The sequence below is a fragment of the Podarcis filfolensis genome (assembly GCF_964270895.1).
Source record: "Podarcis filfolensis genome assembly, chromosome: 6".
Lineage (NCBI taxonomy): Eukaryota > Metazoa > Chordata > Lepidosauria > Squamata > Lacertidae > Podarcis > Podarcis filfolensis.
In genome coordinates, this window is record NC_139609.1 from 5,990,912 (window position 1) to 6,016,951 (window position 26,040).

General features: G+C 46.2%; 1 protein-coding gene across 1 annotated transcript in view; it reads left to right on the forward strand.

Annotated features, from left to right (window-relative positions):
* The first annotated feature begins 451 nt into the window (after positions 1-451).
* Positions 452-26,040, forward strand: part of FAM163A (family with sequence similarity 163 member A) — a 104,371-nt gene continuing 78,782 nt past the window's right edge. The window contains exon 1 of the mRNA XM_083621674.1: positions 452-880. The gene's annotated coding sequence lies outside the window, so the exon portion shown is untranslated. The remainder of the gene's footprint in view (positions 881-26,040) is intronic.

The following is a 26,040-nucleotide window of genomic DNA, read 5'->3' on the forward strand; positions in this document are numbered from 1 at the left end:
CCTGCAACCTGTTGGGCCAAATGGGCTCGTAGCTCCCGCTCTCTTTCCTTTTGCTCTTCTGCTCTGCAGCTCAAGCGAAATCTCTCGGGGCCTCCTTCCCTTCAGAGGCTCCACCCTTCGGATGCTTCTCAGTCACCGAGTCGGAGCAGAACTCGAAGTTTCCGTGTGTGTGTGTTTAAGCAGATGCTGCAGCTTTTTTTTTGGGAGGTGGGGAGATGCTCTGCAGCGCCTTCTGCCCTCTTTGCCCAGCTGAGCTGTGCTCAAACAAGAGCGGCTCGCGAGGTCCCTGAACCCCAACCTGGGAAAACGCAAACCGCTTAGCTTTCTTTTCTTCCTTCCTTTTCAAAACGTCTTTTTAAACGTTGCCTTGTTTCGGCGAACTTCAGTGATTTTGCTCTCCGCGCATCACAGTCTCTAAACGGGACTGCTCGGAGCTGGCTGAAAACCGCGGCCTCGGGGAAGTCATCCCAGCAGACTGAGATTGTGGCTTCGGGCTCCTGCTGATCGCACCCCACATTTACTCCCCCCATTCGCATGCTCGTCTCTCCGCCTGGCTTCTCGCAGTGCGCGTGGGCGGAGGAAGGGGGGTCCCACTCCCCTCGGCAGAGCATGAAGCACCGGCGCCCCCTGCAGCAGGGGGGGATCCAGCACACGCTTTTGGAGAGCCCGGCCAAGAAGCACGCCAGACGCGCCTCGGCGAGAGCTTGAGGGCGCGTGGTGCGCCACCTCCCTCCTGCCCGCGCCGCTGCGCTCCCGCCGCCTCTGCTGCCAGTCTACACACTTTCCACCCGCCACTGCCTTTCCTGCTGGAACCAGGAGTGCTCAGACCCTCGCAGGATAGGCAATCGGCCCATCCAGCCAAAGCAGAGACGCCTCCGAGGTAAGTTGCTCTGGAATCCACGCTCGCCTGGGTGCATGTGTGTGTGTGTATTTTTCTCTGTTGCGCCCCTGCCTCTCCGAAAGATCTGTTGGAGGGAATCTGCAGCGAAGTGGCGGCACTGTGGGCTTTGTGACACGAGGGGAAGGGAAGTCCGAAAGGCATTTCCCTGTAAAACGGCGCGAAGGGCTTGCACAGTGTGTGTTTGTGTGGTGTGTTTGTGTAGTGACAGGGTTGGGGGACCGACCCGTCCTCGCTCCCTCCCTTTTGCGTGGAGACTCGCGGCGCGTTTCCACCTATCTCCAGCTGCCATGGTCTTTCGTTTTGTCGGCTGGAGTGACACTCCACCGCCACCCCCCTCCCTATGGAGAATGGTCACTCGGTTTCCCCTAACATCCCGCCCCTTCTTGAAGACAGCTTGCTTGTTCTGGGATCCACGGATCTGGCGCGATCGCGCCTTGAAAAACAAACCTGCGCGGCGCGGAGACGCGGTGGAGACACGCCTCGAGGCTGCTTAGCATTCAAAGGGGTCTTCGCAGACCGAAGCTTTCTTCTGTTCTTTGCTCCCTTCCAGTCAGTTCCTGAAATATATATATGGATTTGTGTGTTTTGCTTTCCTTCCCTCTGGCTTTCCTTTGTTGGAGAAGGGTGTCTTTGTGTTGGAATTCTGCCAGTTGGGGGGGGGCATGCAATGCAAATAAACACAAGATTGCTGAGTTATGCTACGGCTGGTTCCTACCCGCTCCCTTTGACAGACCTCCAAGGCGTTTTGGCTAATTGAACTCTGTTACATTTCGAGTTTCTCTCTCTGTAAAAATTAGAAGGATCATAAAATTGGGAGAAAAGAGGGTAACTCTTTGTAGCAGCCTCCGTAAACGAAGCTGGTCCTTTTGCTTGTGAGTTTATGGGTGGTGGTGGAATGAAATCCAGGCATCAAATATAACTACCGAGGGGAGCAATTCCGTATTTTGTTTTGTATTTCCCCTTTTGAGTTACACTCAGGGGTTCCTTTGCCCTGAAGGGGGGCAGGCAGAGTGGGATTTCACCCATGAGGCACACTTCATTAAGAAGTTTTCATTGGGCACTCATTTCAATGGGGCTTGTACAATCTACATCTTGGTGGATTGTATGTGAGGCTGATGAGCAAGAGCAGAGCATACTGTCTGTGTTTTTATTTTCTTCCTCAGGCACCAAAGTATCTCAGGTCAGCCCTGAGTCTGTTTTTATGTTGAATCCAGTTAAGTTGTTGGTGCGATGTAGTCACTAAAGAGACCACATTTACCAGCTCTGCACACAAACGAAACCACACCTGATTCTATCCCAGTAGTCATTACTATGGGATGTTAGGGGGGACAGTCTTCGTTTTTTGCGATCCCTCGTAGCCAAGTAAGATGGTCTTCCATGAACACGGTCTTAACAGTGAGTCCGTAAGTGACTGTGGAGGCCAATTCTGGATCCACACATCCTTCCACAGTGGGGACATAGGTTTCCGGGGTGGGAGCTGATCATGGTGAGGGTTTGCCAAACATGCCTTCCTCTTAGCACATTTCTCCCTTTTGTCCTGAGTTTGAGCGTCTTCAAAGTCCATGACACCTTTGGTAGAGGCTATTCTCCAGTTGGAGCACTCGCAGGCCAGTGTTTCCCAGTTGTTGGTGTTTCTCAAGGCAAATCTTTAAAAAAGTAGTAGAAAGTCTTTAAGTTGACCTCTGGTGGGGGACATGTCATGCTCCTTCTGGGGGTAGTTTGTTCACATTTGGTTCCCACCTTGCACTCAGGTCTCACCTGTGGCTCCTAGAAGCATGTGACAGAGGCCACACCCTGAGAACGGCTTCAACAGGCCAGCTAAACCATGTGAGGGTAGCTGATGTGTCTCAGACCCTCAGTGAGTTAGGGACTTCTTCTGCATGCAAAGGCAGGCTCCAGCAGATTGAGTGGACAAGACCAGTCCAATGGTCAAGAAAGTGGTTTCTGCATGTGGGAAGAGGGAAGTGAGTTGGCAGATGGGGCTTGTCAACCTGGGAAAGGAGCCCATCTAGGAGAAGAAAAACTCTGATTCTAAACTCCACTGCCTTCTCCTTGAGAGAAAAAAAGGTTAAGGAGCAGCCCCCCTCCCAGTTTAGTTCCAGCACCTCTCAGGTGGGTTATGCCAACTTTCAGGTGGGTACCATAGGTGCCAACTCCCTGGGGCCCTGGGTGCCCAAGCACCCACAAAATTCCCCATGAAGGCACTGGGCACCCACAAATTTCAATGTCAGGGCCATGCATGCTGCATGGCACCCACGGCCCGGGCACCCATGGTCGCGGGGCCAAGTTGGCACTCCTGGTGGGCGCCACTGCCCATTTCTAAGGAAATGAGGGAGGTGTTTGTGGTGAGTTCCAGCCCCTCTTTTTCTAGAAGAATAGGAGTGAACCCTCCACAAATTCAGGGTCCCCAAGTTGTATGCCTCCTTCTGGCAACTCTTTCAAGCCAAGATCGTGCAAATGTATTGCTCTGTGTGGATGCGCCCACAAGTAAGATGGCAGTTCTGAAGAAAGAAAGCTTTCTTTGGGTTTAAATGGTGGGATGCCTGAATCGCAGCACGCATGAGCATCTCAGGAGATGCATTCCCTCCTATCTGAAAGGAGAGGTAGGAGAGAGGCCTCTTCGTGGAAGGCACAGGCCACCCACGGGCTTGCAAAAAATCCTGAACATCTTTTTTTTTTTTAATTTGCTGCCTGAAGAACTGAGGACACACATCTAAGTCAGTTAATAGATTCTGTAAATGTATTTATATTTCAGGGTTTTATACAACAACATGTATACAAAAAAAGCTAAAGCCATTAAAAACAGGACTGGCCACTCAAAGTTTTTAAAAGTCAACCTCTTTCATAGAGCAGCTGTGTGTGAAGTGTTGCCTGTGGACAAGCAGTTTTCATGGCTCCGTCTATCCTTAAAGGAAATGTATATCATAACTTTCTTTTGAAAGGAATGTCTGCGAATTAAAACTCATTATCTTGCTGAACAGAAATCTTGGGTTGCTGTCACCGTTCAGCAGCCTGTAACACGTTCTGGTGAATGTACCTTTCAGTCCTGAAAATTGGAAGGGGTGAGAGTTATATGATTATATCTCTTAATAGTGTTTATAGCGGGGAGGGCTCAAGCTGGCAGGGGGAAGGTTTCCCTGGAAATATTTTATTTGTTTCCTTCTCCACATCCATAACAGAAAAGCACACTGTGTACTGCGTTGTGCTCTGCCTAGCCTGGTCATTTATATCCCTCCAGTGCACAACTCCATATAATAATCTCTGTCTTAGGCTTATCATGGAATTCTAAATGCTGATTCTTGCAAAAGAGCACCTCTTCTTTCTTCTTCTTTCTTTGGCGATCACTCGTAGCCGATTAAGATTGTCTTCCATAAACACGGTTTTAACAATGAGTCCGTAAGGGACGGTGGAGGCCAGTTCTGGATCCACACGTCCTCCCACAGTGGGGACTTTGGACCTATGAAAACATTCACCATATATTCTGGCTGCTATTTCTCTCCACAGTATTCATTGTGCATGATTCTGATTGTGTGTGTGAGAGAGAGAGAGAGGGGGGGGGGACTTTCAAGCATATTTTAGAATATTCTCTGCCTGCTGAGATAGACAACTTTATCTGGAGAGAGGGGGTTTTTTTTTAGCTGTAGTGTGATGTCAGTTGTAGGGCTTCTGTTATAGAACAGCATTCGGGTTTGCTCAGCAGCCAGGCAGCTGCTGTGATTAATATAGCAACAGAAAGCTTAGGTTGTGGTTCTTTGACTGAACATCTTTACTAGCAGTTTAAGGATTGCAATATACTTTGTAGGTAATTAGGAAAGAGCTTCACTTTGCAATAAAGCTAAAGGTTAATGATCAAACGGATTAAACAAATGCCGATGACACCTAAGGAGTATACCTGATTTCACTGTGCGTAATAATAATCTGTAGTTACACAGGTCTTCACTTTAGCCAGAGATCAGTTTCAAAATACTGTTTATTTGACTAGTAGCCTGCAGCCAAAGAGCTGACTAGTTGGTTCAAATCAAAACATAAAATGTATTCTCTGTGACATATAAAAGTGGTGGTGGCAGTGGCTTCTCTTGAGACTTCATGCTGCGTCTCCTTACTTCTCAGTCATCCGGAGCAGATCACAGGTGGAGCAGCCATAGCAATGCCACCCCTTGGAGTCTGCCGCCTAAGGCAGCTGCCACAGGTCACCTCATGTGTGGGCCGGCCCTGGCTATATAGCATTACACAACTAGCTGACTGTAGGTGACTCTTGTGCAAAAGTCAATTACCTAGGGTTGCCATATTTCAAACAGTGAAAATCCAGACAGAAAAGTATTCCAGATATGTCTGGGAAATTCTTGGCATACGGCAACCCTACAATTATCTTTTAAAACTTTTCTGGGCAGCCATTTGTGGTGTGTTGAACAAGGAGTAGCACGGGCTGTTTCTATGCGACCGGTGTTGATTCATTCCATTGTATTTCTAACTGGCTGCATTTAAAATCTGAATAAGAAGGGGAGGTCAGGGAGAGGAAAGGTCACATTTATTTGTTTTTCTTTCCCCCCCTTTCCACTTCCTATTTATTTTTGCCCACAGGGTCAAAATCCTCCCAGGTAGGGACAGCATAATTCAATCCACGGTCACCTTCCTTTAGCAGGCATGAGTAAATTATGGCCTTAATAAAAAACTGTTCCTGAGCAAGATAATTTAATATAGGGATGTTGCTCTTGTCAATTTGCTGTTGACTCTTATGTGACTAACTGTTGGACTTCAACCAGCGTTCATTTAGAAGAATGGGAAGCAACAGGCATTCTCTTCACTGCAGTCTGATTTTTTTCTTTCTCTCTGTGTGTGCTTGTGTCAAATTCAACAGTGGAACAGTCTCCAACGAGAGGTGGTGGAGGATTTTAAGTAGAGGCTGAATCATAGAATCATAGAATTGTGTCATTGGAAGGCACTCTAGTCCAACCCCCCTACGGATCCGGCCACTTGTCATGCATGATCCAGCTGAGTTCCCTACATTTCAAGGGGTTGGACTAGATGACCCTCAGGTTCCCTTCCAACTCTACAATTCTATGATTTCTTCCCCAAGCAATTTTGCAGTTTGAAGGTCAGAATCCTCAACATTAATGGGTTTGCTCCTGAAATGAAATATTTAACTTGGCTCCGTTACTGCCTCTTCCTTGAAAGTATGTTTCATGCTTCATTTGCCAGTGATGTTAAGAGATTTCATGCCATATTTTTGCTTTCCTCTCAGCTGGAAATCTGTAAAGGGTGTGTGCGCACACTCATGAGACGTGCAGAGGTGTGTGTGAGCGTATGTACAAATATGTTCAGTGACCATATGATGCATTCATCTGTGTGTACTTGGATCTTGTTGTACATTTTTCACCTGTTTAAATCTGTTTCAATGTGATACTATTTCACTGCAGAAGTCCCTGTATAAATGTGGATCTCCTGGGCAGTATCAGTGCCTAGTTTTAACAGAGGCTGAGGAAACAATAATTTGGCATGTACCTGTCAGTTGACTACTTCTTCTTTTTTTTACTATGGTCAGGTATTTCAATAATAGGTACTGCTGCGGCAGGAAGGTAAATGGTGTTCCCGTGTGCTCAGTGGCGTAGCGTGGGTTGTCAGCACCCGGGGCAAGGCAAGTAATTTGCGCCCCCTAACCCATGGATTTGCACCCCTAACCCGTGGATTTACGCCCCCTAACCCTAACCCCCAGATGTTGCGCCCGGTGCGGCCGGCCCCCCCTGCACCCCCCACGCTACGCCACTGCGTGTGCTCTGGCTTCCGTTACGGTGTTCTGTTGCAGAACAGCAGTGGCATACACTGAGAGAAAGAAAGTGGTGGTTGGTTCAAAACAACAGCAGAAATTTTAGAGGAAGACAGTGATTTTAAACAATGGTAGAGGTTTGAGTAAAATGCTGTGGAATCTTTGATGACTCCACATCCTTTCTTTCACATGAGGCAGCTCTGAGGAATGGAAGTGAGAGAAGTTTGAGTACAGTAAGATGGGGAGAACACTGAAAGGGGGGAAAGTGGGTGGTTTAAACCACAGTTGAGGTTTGAGTAAAGCTTGTATGGAATAATACTGAGTGGCCATTTCAAACAACAGAGGTTTGGATAAAGCAGGAGTGGAGAGACACAGAAGGGAAAGTGCCATTTAAAACAATGTCAGGCAGAGGGCTGAGTAGTAGTAGTAGTAGTAGTAGTAATAATAATAATAATAATAATAATAATAATAATAATAATAATAATTTATTATTTATACCCCGCCCATCTGGCTGGGTTTCCCCAGCCACTCTGGGCGGCTTCCAACCGAATCTTAAAATACAATGGTCTGTTAAACATTAAAAGCTTCCCTAAACAGGGCTGCCTTCAGATGTCTTCTAAAAGTCTGGTAGTTGTTTTTCTCTTTGACATCTGGTGGGAGGGCGTTCCACAGTGCGGGTGCCACTACCGAGAAGGCCCTCTGCCTGATTCCCTGTAACTTGGCTTCTCGCAGAACAAGCAGAGAGTGACACTGGGGAGAGTGGCAGTTTAAAATAAGGTTTGAGTACAGCAAGAAGGGATTTTGGAAAGCCTCTGTTCTGCCAGCTGTTTAGTGTTGGCTTCTGTGTTGCACCCATCTCTGCTATTTATCTTTGTTAAAAAACAGTTTTAAAAAATGACAACAACCTGTCCGTGCCTCTCCATCCCAGCTTTACTCAAACCTCTGCTGTGCTTTAAAATTGCCATTTTTCTCTCAGTAATATTCCGCTCCTACTTTACTGAAACTGCTGCTGTTTAAAACAGACACATTTTTCCTTTCAGTGTCTTTCCCTTCTCACTCTACTCAAACTTCTGCCTCTTTCATTCCTCAGCTGCCTCATACATGTGAGAGAAAATATGAAGAGCCCTCAAATATTCCACAGTACCTTCACACAATGTATTTCACTCCTGGCACCGTGTGTTGTCTTCAACATGAAGTTCCAGATTCAATGTACAGTGGTACCTCAGGTTACATACACTTCAGGTTACATACGCTTCAGGTTACAGACTCTGCTAACTCAGAAATAGTGCTTCAGGTTAAGAACTTTGCTTCAGGATGAGAACAGAAATCGTGCTCCGGCGGTGTGACAGCAGCAGGAGGTCCCATTAGCTAAAGTGGTGCTTCAGGTTAAGAACAGTTTCAGGTTAAGTACGGACCTCCGGAACGAATTAAGTACTTAACCTGAGGTACCACTGTAGTAATTTAGAAGATATATTTTATTAACAAGCAAACACCCATATATGTACAACATTCATAACTGAACTAGCTTGGCTCTTCAGATACAACAACGTATATAATCATGGGGTGTGGGCCCAAAAGAGGCTGCATATTAGGAGAGAGGATGAGCCATAGGCGTGGAGAGGTCTGTGTTCAAGGGAGAGTCGAGAAAAGCAAGGAGCAGGGGAGATAATGAGTGGAAGTAAAAATGGAGGTGCAAAAAAGGAGGGAGTGGGAGTCATGAGGACCGGGGTAAAGATGAAAGCGGAGGCATGAAAAGGTCTGCAGAACAGAAGGGATGGTGGATTTATAACTGGGCAGAAGGTAAAAAGAGGGCTTAGTAGCTGCAGTGTGGGGGAGAAAGAGGATGCAAGCCGTCTGTGTGCACGGAGGGGTTGCACAAAAGGAGGGTGAGGAGGCAGGGAGTGAGAGAGATACCTGGTGCAAAGTGGGTCTTCAGAATAGAAGGAAGAAGTGGCTTCAGAAGTGAGGTTGGGCTGGGGAAAAGTGAGCTTGGGTAGTTGCAAGGGGTAGGAAAAAGAAGCTCTAGAGGGTTAATGGGAAGGGAATAGCAGGGGATGGGTGAGCAGGCTGAGCCGAGGCACAGCCTCTGGTACATACATAAATAGATTATCTCCCCTCCACCCCCAGTTTCTCTTTCCTCCCGTCCTTCCCTTTGAGTTCTCCCAAACTCATCAGGCTGGATGTTAACAAAGCAGGGCGTGGATGAGCTATAATAAATGATGTCATGGCTACAAAATTAAATAAATGACCTAACGGCTGCAATATCCAACTTAATTGTTTTGTTTTTCTTCATCCTCCCATCCCTTGCTTTGTGTAACATCCAGCCTGATGAAGAATTCTAGAGAACGAAAAAGCTTTTCCTCTATTTTGTGACATTTATGGTTTGTTCAAATGGAAGTATTGACTAGTTATAGATTTTTGAGGGTCCCCCCTTTATGGACCAACATGCTTACTTTTTGCTTTTCCTGTTCCTGGAGGTGTTTTGTCACTCGGTGTAATGTATAATATGTAATACGTACTGATGCTATACAACTTAGCTGTGATTGCTAACACATTCCTGTGTGTTTTATTCAGAAGTAAGTTCTGCTGTATTGACTGGGTTTACTCTCAAGTAGGTGTGCCTTGAAATGCCCAGACTACCATCAGCTCTGTCTGTTGTTGCCCCTGGCTTTGCCTACCATTAACTATGCTGCTGTCAACTCTGTCCCTCCAGCAACAAGAGGCACCAGCTGCCACAGATCCTGTGCACACAGCTCCAGAAGTTCTGGTTTGCGTCTCCCTCTGTGTGAATGGAAAAACAAACCATGAAGCGGTAGCTTAGCATTCTATCCAAACTCTGGATTGTGGGCTTTTTTGCCTTAACAAACCATGGTTGCTAGGCCTGCAACAAATGTGGTTTGTTTATCTGCTTCCATGAAGGGAAAAGTGAAGCAGAAGGGCTTGTCTGGATGCGGTCTTGTATGGTACAGTAAACCAAGGCTTTGCATTTCGTATGACTGTGGCCAATGTGTTAAGTCATTTGGCAGTGATTTCCAGAACTGAACTTACCTGGCATTAAAAGGAGATAAGGCAAATTCCTCCATTGACATATCTCCCAACATCTGGTAGCTAAGTCTGCTCTATTCCGGTTTCTGCCAACGTAGCAGTTCGAAAGCACACCAGTGCGAGTAGATAGATACCACTATGGCAGGAAGGTAAATGGTGTTTCCGTGCACTCTGGCACTCGTCACAGTGTCCCGTTGTGCCAGAAGCACTTTAGCTGTCTGCGGACAAACACTGGCTCCCTCTGCCTGAAAGCGAGATGAGCGCTGCACCCCATAGCTGCCTTTGACTGAACTCAACCGTCCAGAGGTCATTTACCTTTTTATTTTATTTTTTACCAGCTTCCAGGTACACTGATGCAGCAAAATAGCCCAGGTTTCCCACCATAACTTTCTGTGATGCAATATGGATATAACCAACTTGTTCATTGTTGGAAGGGCAGAAGTGCTACATCTTATGTGTGTGCCTATTAATATGTAAAACGTGGCCTTTACGCAGGGCATGGCCTTTACGCAGGGGGATTGGGACTGGATATTTAAGGGCAAAGACGTGCTGAAGTAGAGACAGCCTCTGCAAATGCTTTATGGAAGCCAGAAAGGTGTTGTAAGGATCATCAACCAATAGAAAGGCTTTGTTGATAGCATGAGAAAACTCACTGGATATATGAGGCCACTTTGAAAGGGGGATTGCGTAGCTTCCTGGACTGCCTGAAATGACCGTAAAGTTGTTTGTTTTCCATGTGGAAAGTGGTACCTATTATATTTTTATTTATTTATTGAATTTATATCTTTCCCTTTCTCTTGAAGGAGCCCAGGGTGACATATGACAGTAGATAAATGGATAAATTGTTTGACAGCTGATTTTTATATTTTCTTTACAAAAGGCACTGGTAGTCAATGTCAAATTTTTGGCGTCATGAATTAGCAAATGTTTTAGAATTCAAAGGAGAGAAGTGTACCGTAGCTGTATGATGGATGGTGTTGCTGGGGGTGATGACTGATAGTTTTGACTGTAATCTTCTGAAGTGTCCTTCCTATCCTTTTTAATAACAAATATTCCTGATCATCCTCTGGAAGTGTATCTAACCAGTGATGAAGAAGGATTTGGAAATGTGGAGTTTGAAATATAATAATAATAATAATAATAATAATAATAATAATAATAATAATTTTAAAAAATGTTACTTATGCCCTGCCCTCCCTGGCCGGAGCCGGGCTCAGGGTGGCTAACACTAGTAAAATTACAATAAAAACATAATGGGGTGTGTGGAATTGATTTAAAATAAAGGTTAAAATACAATTTAAAATGCAGCCTCATTTTAATAGTAGCCCATAGATCAAAACCAAAAGGGGAGGGAAACATAAGGGTCAGACTAAGTCCAAACCAAAGGCTAGGCAGAACAGCTCTGTCTTGCAGGCCCTGCAGAAAGATGTCAAGTCCTGCAGTGCCCTAGTTTCTTGTGACAGAGCGTTCCACCAAGTCGGGGCCAGTACTGAAAAGGCCCTGGCCCTAGTTGAGACCAATCTAACCACCTTGCAACTTGGGACCTCCAAAGTGTTGTCATTTGTGGACCTTATGGTCCTCCGCGGGGCATATCAGGAGAGGCGGTCCCGTAGGTACGTGGGTCCTAGGTTGCATAGAGCTTTAAAGGTCAAAACCAGCACCTTAAACCTGACTATGTACTCCACCGGGAGCCAATGCAGTTGGTAAAGCACTGGATGAATGTCCTTCAGTTCAATGAACTCCTTCAGTTCAGATTTCGATGCTGCATTGCAAGCCAAGCTCAGATCTCTTCAGGCCCAGTTCATAAGAGGGTCTTCTCCTGCCATTGACAGCTAGTTTCCGCCATGGGCAAGCAAGCTCATTTTGGCAAAGGGGGACATGAAATGAATGGCTGGCAGTTGCCAGTTTTCCCAGCACAAGACCTTCCTGCTGGTGCCATGATCAGTGGAGAAGGAAGGCAAGCAGGCAAATTTCAGGGTCTGTGGGAATTAACAGATTGGGGAAAGTTCAGAAAAGGGCAACTGAAATGTTCAAGAGGATGGAGCAGCTGCTCTATGCAGAAAGATTACAGTATTTGAGCATTTTTAGTTTGGAGAAAAGGTGAGTAAAAGGAGACATGATGGGCAAGAGTATTGTTAGCTCAGAAATGGAAACAAGAAGAAATACCGACGAAAGAAGAATGGCAGACAAAATTAATGGACTATGCAGAATTGGATAAAATGACAGGAAGGATTCGAAACCTGCGGGACCAGAGATTTACAGAAGATTGGAAGAAATATACAAATTATTTGAAGAGCAACTGTAATCAACAAATTACACTAGTAGGACTACAATAAGTTTTGTAAGGAGAAATATATGAAATATTGCAATGAAGAGAAAGAAGAGAGATATTAGTTATGAGACTTAAATGTAATAGTGAAAGTAAGAAATGTAAATTAAGTGAAAAGATTGGAAAATTTTCAGATGTGATTGATGGAAGTCATAAAAAAATTGTATAAGATATAAAAGTATGTTTAATTATTCTTCAAAATGATATGTTAAAAAACTAATAAAAATATTTAAAAAAGGAGACATGATGGACTTCTATAAAACTATGCATGGCATGGGGAAAGGAGCTAGAGAAAAATTGTTGTTTTTCCTGTCTCTCTCATAGAAGTTGTGGATGCCCAATGTAGCTGAATGTTGGAAGATTCAAGGCAAAAAAAAAGAAAATGCTTTCTCCACACAGTTAAAGCAGTGTCTCCTTGCTTGTGGAATTGTCAGGGTTGGAGTCAGGCGTAGCACAGCAACCAAAACAACAAATCACCCAAGGCCAGTGCAGTTAGATCTTTATTCAATTAAACAAAGCACAGCTCAGGCCTAGTGGTCTCTGCAGCTCTTTCTAGGAGGCCTTGCCCCACTGAAGCAGCTGCGAGGACTGGCGGTCCCTGCCTTCCCAGTGCCCATCGAATCCATCATCGTGTTCTCATCATGGCAAAACAGTTGCCTGTAGAAGACCAGAACTCAGGATTTGAACTCATGAGCCGTCTCACCTCCTGTGGTTTCCAGAAATTGGCATTGCTGCCTCCAACTGCAGAGGCATAGCCATTATGGCTAGTGGCCTCCGTGAATTTGTCTGCTCCTCTTTGAAAGCCATCCATGTTGGTCGCCATCCCTGCCCCCTGGAGCAGTAAGCTCCATAGTTTCACTATACCCTGTGTAAAGAAGCACTTTCTTTTATCCATCTTGATTTCCCCAGGATTCAGCTTTATTGGATGTCTAGTGTAATGAGGGAGGAAAACTTTTCTCCATTCATTTTCTCTGTGCTGTGCATTTTTTAAAATAACGATACGATACGATAATCTTTATTGGCATTATCCCATACAGAACAACAAAATTGAAAATCTACACCAGACATTCAGAAACCAACAAGCCTGCTATCCCAGCCTGGTTAGCCCCCTAAAAACTGTGATACCCCATAATTAAATACAATATACTCCCATAGAGACTCCTACACTGTGTTTAAAACCAAAATCGCATTTGAATAGAAACTGTTTCTCAGGCAGCTAGTCCTAGTCTTTATAACCCTGTACCTTCTTCCAGAAGGCAGAAGCTGGAAGAGATCATTTCCGGGGTGCGCACTATCCTGCGCTATCTCTGCAGCTTTCTTATGGTACCTGGTAGCATAGATTTGATCTAAGGTAGGGTTGGACTTCAGTCATGTCTCCTTTTCCTCGCCTTGTTGTTGTTTAGTTGTGTCCGACTCTTTCTGACCCCATGGACCAGAGCAGGCCAGGCACTCCTGTCTTCCACTGCCTCCCGCAGTTTGGTCAAACTCATGCTGGTAGCTTCGAGAACACTGTCTCACCATCTCGTCGTCTGTCGTCCCCTTCTCCTTGTGCCCTCCATCTTTCCCAACATCAGGGTCTTTTCCAGGGAGTCATCTCTTCTCATGAGGTGGCCAAAGTCTTGGAGCCTCAGCTTCAGGACCTGTCCTTCCAGTGAGCACTCAGGGCTGATTTCCTTAAGAATGGAGAGGTTTGATCTTCTTGCAGTCCATGGGACTCTCAAGAGTCTCCTCCAGCACCAGAATTCAAAAGCATCCATTCTTCGGCGATCAGCCTTCTTTATGGTCCAGCTCTCACTTCCATACATCACTACATCACTACTCACCTTATCGTATACTAAAAAGTTCAAAATGTTGCAACCTTACTTCATAGGGGAGTTGCTCCACCCCCTTGGGTCATTTCAGCTGCTCTTTTCTATCTCTACAATATCCTTTTTGAGGTGTGGCGCCCAGAACTGAACACAGCATTCTGAATGTGGTCGCACTGAAGATTTATATAATTACCTTAGTTTTATTTTCAATTCCTCTCCTAATGATCCCTCGCATGGAAGTTACCTTGGCACACACTGGGTCAACATGTTCATTGAGCTTAACAGGACTTCGCTTCCTCCTCTCCCAGACCCTGTTTCCCCCCTAAATCTGCTCTGGAGGGTTTGGGGAACCCCCCAAATACTTTTAGGGAGGTGTGAGGGGAGGAGGGGGAAATTCCTGTTGCACAAGTGGACCTCATCTCCCCCCCCCCAAATACCCCACATTGCTATATTGAATTCCAACTAACATCTGCAGGTCAAGTTGCACAAAAGCAGAGGCTGGTTAAAAACTACCAGTGCCACAGCTGAGCTGCAGGATGAGTATTTTTTTCCATTAGATGACAGCATTCAGCTTCCACCTGGAGTGTAGAGAAGAAGAGGAAGAGTTTGGATTTGATAGCCCGCTTTATCACTACCCTAAGGAGTCTCAAAACGGCTAACAATCTCCTTTCCCCTTTCTCCCCCACAACAAACACCCTGTGAGGTGAGTGAGGCTGAGAGACTTCAGAGATGTGTGACTAGCCCAAGGTCACCAACAGCTGCATGTGGAGCAGCGGGGAATCGAACCCGGTTCACCAGATTATAAGTCAACTGCTCTTAACCACTACACCACATGGCCCCTGAGACACTCCCGAAAGAGGCTTATGTCTCTGGGCAGACATGCTAAGGTTGTTCGGTTACCTCCTCATTTAATATGGAAGTGCAGTTTCATCCAGAATATGGAACTGAGATCAGCACCTTTGAATAATGAACTAAGGACCACATAATTAAAGGATTCGAAACCATCTCCAACCTTGTACGGCAATTTCCTCCAGCTCATAGGCCCTATTTTGATTTACAAGTTCTTCAGGAATTAGCCTTGCTCTTTTCAAAGGTTTATCTCCCCCTCTGGCGCAGTGCACAATTAATATAAACTATCATTGGGTGCCACTGGAAGAGCCGCAATTACAAAACTTCAAACAGAAATATTACCCCCCAAAAAGGTGACAATTAAATACGGAGCCATATCAAAAAAATATTTCACAGCCTCATTCATGAGCTAGACAGTCTAGACATCAGCGGCTGCACTCCTTTAATTTGATCACCTACTATTTTAGGGTAATGCCACTTCTTCACTAATGGAAAAGTAACTGGGGCAAAAAAAGACCCCCCAAAACCTCCTGCTAAGGCCAAAGTGCACATTATATATTACAGTATAGACAAGCAGGTGTATTGAGTTATAAATGGCTAATGGCAGATTCAGTGTAGTGCACAGTAAAGGTAAAGGGACCCCTGACCATTAGGTCCAGTCGTGGCCGACTCTGGGGTTGCGGCGCTTATCTCGCTTTATTGGCCGAGGGAGCCAGCATACAGCTTCCAGGTCATGTGGCCAGCATGACTAAGCCGCTTCTGGCGAACCAGAGCAGTGCACAGAAACGCCGTTTACCTTCCTGCCAGAGCAGTACCTATTTATCTACTTGCACCTTGACATGCTTTCAAACTGCTAGGTTGGCAGGAGCAGGGACTGAGCAACGGGAGCTCACCCTGTCGCGGGGATTCGAACTGCCGACCTTCTGATCAGCAAATCCTAGGCTCTGTGGTTTAATCCACAGCGCCACCTGCGTCCCGTAGTGCACAGTATACTTAGACAAATGCTGGACATGCCTTCAGAATGGAACTGCCTTGGATATTCCTGGGCAAGGCACAAAGGGGTACAGCACTTCCCCTGCTGAGCTGCAGCTTCCCTTAGTTAAGCAAGAAGAAGAAGAAGAAGCAAATAACCAAGATGGACCACGCAGCCACCTCAACCTACAGGAAGAACTCTCTCGTCTGCACATCTAGTAAAACCAAATGCTGCATCTGATGTTATGGGACATTTGGGGAAACTGGATACCACCCTGGGCAGCACTTGCAATACCAGATTGTCTGGTGCGAAAGGGGACACTGGGCACCCCTAGCGTCCAACCACACAGCGGTGGCGCTCCTGTCAGTGCCGCTGGATTTCTGCCACTTCCAGTAAGCCTGCGGGGAAGTCTCATTGGGCGGGAGAAGCCCACAATGAGCACTTCCCCCAAGGCATGTTCAAATCTGGAGCTCTCCTTGGCTGCTTCTTCTAGGGAAGCATCCTTTTGATAGGGGTGAGGGGCTATTTTCAGTTGAGAAGTGACAGATTGGAGGACAGCATTCCTATTGCCCTCTCCAGCTCCAACAGAGCCATTTCCCTTCTACTGAGATCCAAGCGAATTTACCCTTGCAAGCATGCATCTGGCTTCCCTCGGATGGGAAAGCAGTTGGGTGGGGGGATCTGAGTGGCAAAGCACAAAATGGGGGACAGTGACGCACCCCACAATCTACGCTTGTCAGCTGAAACTCTCCTCTCAAAGCTGCGTTTCCCTAGAAGCAGCAGCTGTTGGAGTCTTAATGAGCACGTTGGCATGCAACTGGTGTGTCCTCTGGCCCTAAGCCAGGGTTGCCGTAATTTGATATTGGCACCTAGGAATTTGAAAAATGTTTTTGGGATTAGTCTAAGCCGTGCAATGAGGTACAAATTAGATAAAGTGATACCACCCCTTCTGAGTGGGGCTTATGTTGCTGTACGAGTTGGCAAGGTTGTGTGTGATGCAAAGGTCACTGATATTTAAAACAGTATTTCTCACATGTCTGATACTTTCAGAGTCAGAATTACCAACCCTTGGAGACGCTTACGCCCTGGGCCTGTGACTTACCTGTGCTTCTTTACCGGAAGGAAATATGCCTACACTAGTGACTTAGGCAGGTGTGCAAAGGGCAGAATCATGTATGATTGGTTCGCACTCAGCAGAAATCACCTGCCTCTAGCAGAGGCTGATTGGCTGCCGCCTGTCTAGTTTGGTATTTTGGATTCATTAAAGTCCAAAATTCATTAAGGGGACATCCATTGCTCAGCAGTAGATCACCTGCAATACAGTGGTACCTCTGGTTACGTACTTAATTCGTTCCGGAGGTCCGTTTTTAACCTGAAACTGTTCTTAACCTGAAGCACCACTTTAGCTAATGGGGCCTCCCGCTGCTGCCGGAGCACGATTTCTGTTCTCATCCTGAAGCAACGTTCTTAACTCGAGGTACTATTTCTGGGTTAGCGGAGTCTGTAACTTGAAGCGTATGTAAACCGAGGTACCACTGTACACACAAAACGTCGCTAGTTCAGGCCTGGATAACTTTTGTGTGCAACCCTAGACAACCTCTGCCCGTCAAGGGGAAACTTTAAAACTGTGGTTGTTGTTGTTTTGGAGGTAAAGAAGTCAACCAGCAGCTGTTTCTAATCCCATCCTCATCTGCAGCAGAGTCTGGAAAAGAGGGGTGCAGTGGGATCCCCAGCCAGGAAGCCCTCTGGAACCACCTTGGCAATGCCATCTTCTCTGAGCTTTCCTGCTTGGGGCCGGGGTATCCTTTATTGGGCCAAGCAGAGGGAGTGGGGAGGGGTGGCTGTACTTGCTGGCTCACATGGCTTTAAGCAGGGAAAGGTCTGGCTGAGTTTAGAGGGGCTTACTGCCAAGTGAGTGTGTCTATGGTCCCTTCCAGTTTAATCCAGATTGTCCCTTTCTGATGTTAAATCCAGCAAGTAAAACAAACGGTTGCCAACGACTCGTTTGGTAATCTCAATGGCCGATGTTCAAATTAAACCCCAGTCTGGAAGCAGCCAAAATCCCTTCACCTGAAGCCTGGCTGTCTATCTGCCTAGTTCCCTACCTAGTATAAAAACATCTCTTGGTGAAGCGACAGCAGTCTTGTGACAGCAAAGTATACAAGGAAATAAACAAATGCCAAAGAGAAGCAGACCTGTATGGTAATGTATTTGGCCACAGATTCTATCCCTGATTATACAGCAACTCTAGTTCTAGCAATTTATTGGTTCCTTGTGGTTTAGTAACAGTAGTAGTAGTAGTAGTAGTAATTGTTGTTGTTGTTATTTATATGCCACACATCAGTAAGCAGTAGACTCGTAATCTGGTGAACCGGGTTCGCTTCCCTGCTCCTCCACATGCAGCTGCTGGGTGACCTTGGGCTAGTCACACTTCTTTGAAGTCTCTCAGCCCCACTCACCTCACAGAGTCTTTGTTGTGGGGGAGGAAGGGAAAGGAGATTGTTGGCCGCTTTGAGACTCCTTTGGGTAGTGATAAAGCGGGATATCAAATCCAAACTACATCTGACTGGGTTGCCCCAGCTACTCTGAGCAGCTTCCAGCAAAAGATAAAAACACTGCCCCATTTCAAACATTAAAAACTTCCCTATACAGGGCTGCCAAACATGGCACAAGTGTTGCAGGTCACTGCAGCAACTCCATTGCCATCCATGTCTCTTGGTCCTACAAACAGCACTCTGGGCCTCCCCTTCAAAACACCCTCACCCAACAGTCCTGCATACAAGTCCTGCTCATGGTTTTAGAGCAAGAGGCTGGTTGATAGAATAAGCAAGGGTCGTTGTTATGTACTGAGTTGAATAGGATCCAAAATGCAGCAGTCTGATTGGTCCTAGAACAATAGGATTCAGAATGCAGCAGTCCGATTGGTTCTAGAACAATGGAGCAGTATGATTGGTCTGCAGGAGCCACCCAATCCAGCTCCAGGTGGAAGTGAATCCACAACCTGATTGGCCTACAGGAGAACCCCGGAATTAGCCAATCACGTGCAGCCCATTGTGTAAATAATGTATATAAAGCATATATTGTGGGGGAACTTCCATTCCTCCTCACCACTATGAGCTGAGTAAAAAGCTTGAAATCCACTCTCGACTCCGAGTATATTTCAGTCGTCTAGATCAGGGCCAGGTTTCTGGGGGGCCTTGGGCACCTTGTCCCCTTGTTTTTCTCCTTGAAACACCCCCTTCCCCCTTTGTCTCACCCCTTTGAAATCAAATCAAATCTTGACTAATATGGCAACCCCCTATTTGCAGGGAAGGTTATATCAGTGGTTTTTTAAAAAGCAAAAAAAGGTGCCAGTACTCACCATGAAGTTGTTACAGTAAGTCAGTGGCGTAGCATGGGTTGTCAGCACCCGGGGCAAGGCAAGTAATTTACGCCCCCTAACCCGTGGATTTGCGCCCCCTAACCCGTGGATTTGCGCCCCCTAACCCATTGATTTGCCCTAACCCCAGATGTTGCGCCCGGTGCGGTCCGCCCCCCCTGCACCCCCCACGCTACGCCACTGCAGTAAGTGCCACACTTTTAACATTTTGAGAGGGAAGGTGCTTGTACTGTGCACCCCTGAATGCCCCCAGGAAAAAAAGCACTGGTTATAATCCATTTTGTGCCAATAATGCACTTTCTCGGGTCACATCCTGTTGGGGTACACTGCAGGGCTTTGTCAGTCTCCCTCACCAGGTTTAACTTGTCTGTGAGTGAAATTTGTAAAATAGGAAGCACTATAGTAACTTAATTGCCTCTGTGTCCTAATATACTCTTGGCCCAGTATACCTGAAGGAGCGTCTCCACCCGCAGCGTTCTGCCCGGACACTGGGGTCCAGCACTGAGGGCCTTCTGGCGGTTCCCTTACTGTGAGAAGTGAAGTTACAGGGAACCAGGCAGAGGGCCTTCTCGGTGGTGGCACCTGCCCTTTGGAACGCCCTCCCACCAGATGTCAAAGAGAACTTTTAGAAGACCTCTGAAGGCAGCCCTATTTAGGAAAGCTTTAAATACCGGATGAATCATTATATTTTAATATTCTGCTGGAAGCCACCCAGAGTGGCTGGGGAAACCCAGCCAGATGGGCAGGGTATAAATATTATTATTATTATTATTATTATTATTATTATTATTATTATACCAGCACACCAGTTTCCAGCCCCTCTCTTTCAGAAGCCTGCAAACAGTATTTTTTTTAAAAAAAATTAAGTCTGTGGAAACACCAACTGAGAAGGAAAAAGAGAGCAACATTGCACACTAATTCAAAAACATGCCTACCTGTGTGTGTACACAGCTGCCACTTTAGATTACGTTATTGCTCAAAGGTGTGTACGATTGCAAATGGCTGTGTACAAAAGGGCACTCTGCAAAAATGACCCCTGTCCATTTCAAATGCTACGTGTGCACAGAGCCTTGATGTTAGCCAAAAGACCATGCTGTACATCTTCAATAAGATGGAGTGACTAAAAAAAACACCTTTCACAGAATCTTTCCAAAACCAAAACAAAACCTGTCCATTGACCTAGGTCTCAGATCCTATCCCAGATGCCATGTGAGTGTAGAACCACACGAAGTAGCACTGTTTTCAGACATCTGGTTTAAGGATCATATTGCCTTATCAAGGATGGGAAAGTTTTCTAAACTGCTAGTTTCTCCAACTGCACAGTAAAAACAAAGCTTCCTGGGTAGAGATGTTTCTTTAGAGCAATTTCCCTCTTAGGGGCAAAGGCTAGGCTTTATTGCAGATGTCTAATCTTACACCCAGATCTTCTATTACTCTTCGTTTGTCCCTGTCCTTGTTCTTGTCGTGTTCCCATCAGCTTTTACTTAATTGCATTCTCTTGGAAATGTGAATTGTCATAGCTTTCCTCTGCATCACCATATCTGGAAGGGACAGGAAATTATCCGTGGTTTGAGAGAACTGAGTTGGTCAAGCTGTGATGAGGTTAGATAAGGAAATGGCATTAGAGATCTTCATTTGTGGGCAGATTGAACTTGCAGAGCAAACGGCTCCCTTGTCGTGACCCAGGCCTCGAGCTCAGGGCGAGAGGGGAAGGATGAGCAGTCTAGGGCTGGATCTAGAAATGGGTTTCAGGAAAATGCGTTGTAAACCTCAAAGTGGGAAATCACGTTGGCGAAAGACGGGACTCCACAGCGCCATCTGGTGTTGCAGTGTTATAACGCATATTAAACGCTTTTTCTTTGCTAATGTAGTAAGGTAAAGGGACCCCTGACCATTAGGTCCAGTCGTGGCCGACTCTGGGGTTGCGGCGCTCATCTCGCTTTATTGGCTGAGGGAGCCGGCGTACAGCTTCCGGGTCATGTGGCCAGCATGACTAAGCCACTTCTGGCAAACCAGAGCAGCGCACGGAAACGCCGTTTACCTTCCCGCCGGAACGGTACCTATTTATCTACTTGCACTTTGACGTGCTTTCGAACTGCTAGGTTGGCAGGAGCAGGGACCGAGCAACGGGAGCTCACCCCATTGCGGGGATTCGAACCGCTGACCTTCTGATCAGCAAGTCCTAAGCTCTGTGGTTTAACCCACAGCGCCACCCACGTCCCCTTTGCTAATGTAGCTGAGTCCTAAGTCAGAAGCTGCTATGCTGATGGCTGAGGAACAGCCTGCTAACACCGAACATGAAGGTGGTGCCTAGGAACCAGCTAAGTGAGGAGTTTGTGGACAGAACTGGGACTAGAACCCCGATGAACCTCTTCTCCCAAGCCTGAGAAGGTACCAGGAAAGTGCCCATCTTCAGGCCAGGGGTCTGGCTGTTAAGAATCCCCATTCTTCTAGCAAGGGGGTGGAGCTTAAGAGAGGTAGACTGATGGCAGGAGCTTTTAAGGCCTTTAGTCCAATCAGCTGCATAATTTGAGCCAATATGTGTTGGACTTTGCGCATGTACTCTGTATATGCAAACATCATGTCCAAATATGGACGCCTTGCAGGCTACAAGATGGGATAGTCATACCTGGTGGAGTGGGGTCAGAAAGCAGAACTTTACTTCCCTATCCCATGTAAGGAGAAAATGGTTCAAACAAGACCAAGGTCTTTCTAAAATACCTAAGTCATTTTGCCTTTGTACCACTGTATTTAAGACAGAAAATTGCAAATGCTTTGTGTGACTCAGGAACTTGCATACTTCAGAGTTCGTATCTCTGCTGTTAGACTAAGCAACTGAGGGCTCATCCACACGTTCTTTTGTGTTGCATTTCTAGTCACAGATCTGGGCTTTCCAAGTCTGTGTCCAGGTGTCGTGTTTTTTTGGTCCTGGCACTTTCCCCAAGGAAACGCACATTTTGCAGCTAAATCAGATCAAACGGCAATCGAGGGTGGTTTCGTTTTGTTTTTTGCGGATTGCAAAGGTGAGTGTGGCTGAACCCTGAATTACTCTTGACCTGTTTGAGCTCTGCAGAGACACTGTTTTGGATAGAGAATTAGGAAAGAGCACAATCACTTAGGCCCAAACATAGGATGTGACTTCAAAACGCCTTAAATAGATATTTTGGTCTAGGGTCATTTTAAACAGTTGGACTTCATGCTGGAGGTATGCAGTGTCAAATCCTTTTGCCATCCTGCTTCAGTTTTCCAGATGGTCCGCAGGCAGATGGTTCTCGTGGGTCCGGTTATCTGGTTATCTTCCCTCTCTTTCTCTTTCAGTTCTTCCTTTGTGCTGTAAAGTTTCCATTCAGACAATTTCCTAAACACACACACACACACACACACACACACACACACACTCTTTATAAAAGTTTCTGTTCCATCTGTTAATAGCAGCTAATAATACCTCTTGCCCAAGGGGACTCTGAAACTTAATTAAAAAGTTTGTTTCAGTGTTTGAAGATCTCTGAATGAAATATTGCATACATGTACCTACTACTTCGCTCAGCTGGCAAATGGTATTTCTCTATCTTATGGGAGTTGCTATCTACAAACTGCAGGAGAAAACGAACTGGTCATAATCATTTTTAAATGAATTTTAAATATTCTGATTTTCTTTGATGGCTGTAGATTTTGCCTTGGAGCAAGCTCCAGTGGCACAGTCTGTAGTGTCTCGTGTTCCTCCCCTTTGGACTTAAAAGGACCTCTTTGGTTAGAGGCCTGGTCAGCAACTCATTTGAAACTGACTTATATGGAGTCAGATCATAGGTCCATCTAACTCAGCATTGTCTGCACTGAGTGGCAGTGGCTCTTCAGGATTTGTGGCAGGGTCTCATCCTAGCCCTACCTGAAGATGCCCAGGATTGAACCTTCCGCATGCAAAGCCACTGTTCTTCCACTGAGCTATAGCTCTTCGCTGTGCAGTTTTGAACCTCAATTGTTTTGAACCACCAGGCAGAGGGCCTTCTCGGTAGTGGCACCTGCCCTCCCACCAGATATCAAAGAGAAAAATATCTACCAAACTTTTAGAAGACATCTAAAGGCAGCCCTGTTTAGGGAAGCTTTTAATGTTTAATAGGTTATTGTATTTTAGTGTTTTGTTGGAAGCTGCCCAGAGTGGCTGGGGGGACCCAGCCCGATGGGCAGGGTAATAATAATAATAATAATAATAATAATAATAATAATAATAATAATCTCTTCAGAAATGAGCCCTCCACCCTGTCTCTGCTTGCATGTTGCTTTCCCTCATGAGCCAAAAGCCTGAAGAGGAGGGCAGTGCTTAGGTGTCAGAAGCTGCTAAACCAGGGGTCGGCAACCTGTAGCCCATGGGCCACAAGCAGCCCATGGGGGTTGTTTAAACGGCCCCTGAGCCGCGCCGCCCACTTGATGAGTCCCCGCGTGCTGCGCTAAACAGGCACAACATGGAGCAGGGACTCACTTCCGCAGCACTGGAAATCGCGTCTGCGCAGACACAGACGCGATCCACAGAGCGATCTCTGTGGCAGTGAACCGGCCCAGGCGAGGTAAACCTTGCTGACCCCTGTGCTAAACCCTGTCGCATGAGGTGTGTCACATAACTGCAGCCTCTCAGAAGAGTCTTTTAGGCTGACCATTGGCTCCTCCCGGCCAGGAAGGAGCAGGGCAGGCCCAAGACATTTTGGCACCTGAGGCGAACCACAAAATGGTGCCTTCCCCACCAGGGAGGAAGGGGTGAGAGGGGTGGCCCAATGGAGGTGGTGGAACCAACAGTAGCTCGCTGTGATTTGTTGCAAAGCATTGTGAGGATAAAATCCTGACTCCGCTGTTATAGCAGATGAGTATCATTGGGTGTCTAGAGCACTGTCTAGTCCTGTTGTGTTGGATCAGTTTCAGTTAGTAAGGCTGGAGGATGTGGTCATGGCAGTGGCGCAGCCTGGGGGGTGTGTCAGAGGGGTTGTTGCCCCAGGTGCAATTTTCAAGGGGGCGCAAACTAGGCACCCTCACAAAGGTGCCCCCAGCCCACCCCTCCTCTCTGCCGATGTTGGGAGGAGTCACTCACCACGTCGGCCGCCGGGGCTTCCCCTTGTGTGGGTGGGCAGGGGGCTCTGCATGGCCCCACTTTACGGGGTGGGGTCATGTCTGGGCTTGCTGGAGCCCTCGGGGGGGGGGGGGTGTGCACTGCCTGGAGCCCCCAAAACAGGCTCTCTCACCAAGCCAGAGCTGTGGAGATGCAATCTGCTCCTGGCCGGGCCTTTGGGGCTGGGGTGGCGGAGGTGCCTCCTCTCTCCTTGCGGTCAGCTAAGGGACACCCGCGTGGGCCCTGCCACTGAGCCAGCAGAGAGGGAAGGAGGTGTAGACTGCCAACCAATGAGTGAGGAAGGGAGAATGCTTGGTGCACCTCCCTGTCAGCAGTTAAGAGGTGAAGTGTGACCAGTCGCGGCAGCAGCATCCATGCACCCTATTTTCAAATAAGAGAGGTTTATAACCAAGATAAGAAAATTGGCTTTCAGGTGGAAAAATCAAAGTTGGAAACAGAACTGTTAGAACCCAATGCTAAGATATTATCAAGAATGTATAATCTGCTGTTGAAATGGAGTACTGAGGAAGAAACAGTAAAATCTGCTATGATTAAATGGGCACAAGATGTTGGACATAACATTATGTTTGCTGACTGGGAACAGTTGTGGACCACTGGGATTAAATTTACGGCATGTAATGCCCTAAGAGAGAATATTATGAAAATGATATACAGGTGGTACATGACCCCAGTCAAGCTTGCAAAAATCTACCATTTGCCCGAGAATAAATGTTGGAAATGTAATGAAATTGAAGGTACATTCTTTCACCTTTGGTGGACATGTCCGAAGAAAGCAGATTAAGGCTTTCTGGGAGATGATTTATAATGAAATGAAAAAGGTGCTTAAATGCACATTTGTGAAGAAACCAGAGGCCTTTCTCCTAGGCATAGTTGGCCAATTGGTGCCAAAGAAGGACAGAACTTTCTTTATGTATGCTACAGCAGCAGCAAGAATACTTATTGCGAAGCATTGGAAGACGCAAGATCTACCCACCTTGGAAGAATGGCAGATGCAAGTAATTGATTATATGGAGATGGCTGAGATGACTGGCAGAATCCGAGACCAGGGAGAAGAATTGGTGGAAGAAGATTGGAGGAAATTTAAAATTTATTTACAGAAGTATTGTAAAATGTATGAATGTGGATGATATTAAAAAAAAAGAAGAAGTTCTAGTAACAAGAGATAAAAATTTGGAAACTATAAATTTGGGAGGTAAACATTTAAGGACAAAGTAGACGATATGAATTTGCTGAGCTAATTGTTAAAGAAGGATACAAAAAAGGGAGGTGTGAGGAAGTCAGGAAAATAAGTTAACCAAAGATGAAAAATTAGAAAAGAGTGATTTGTGTTTGTTATATGTTATTTATGTCATTTGTGGTGTTTTTGATTGTTTTTTTTCTTTTTTGTGAAAGATTGTATTGTTGATTTTTACTTTTCTGTGTGTTTTATGTATCTTTTTATTGTTAAACTTAATAAAATATTATTATAAAATAATAATAATAATAATAATAATAATAATAATAATAATAAAGCAGCATCCATGCACCCAGGCTGCTGTAGCCACTGTGCATGTACACTCCTTCACCCGCCAAGCCACCTCTGCCTCCCTGCGTGCCACTCTGGACTCGGGCAGCCCCCTCCACACACAACAGTCAAGAAGTGTGACTAGGCAATGGCTGAGGGGAGGGGAGGGCAGCAGGTGGCTCACCAACCCCCCCACCATCCTGCTGCCACCGTTGCAGAAAATGGTACAAGGTGTTAACGGAGAAATCTGAGGGCTCTCTTGGACAAAAAAACAAGGACACCAGCCAGGAATACCAGAGCAAAACAGCAGCCAGTAGGCTTGGTCTTTATTGAAGACTGTCGCGACAGGACTCCCACCTGCCACAAGGTGGA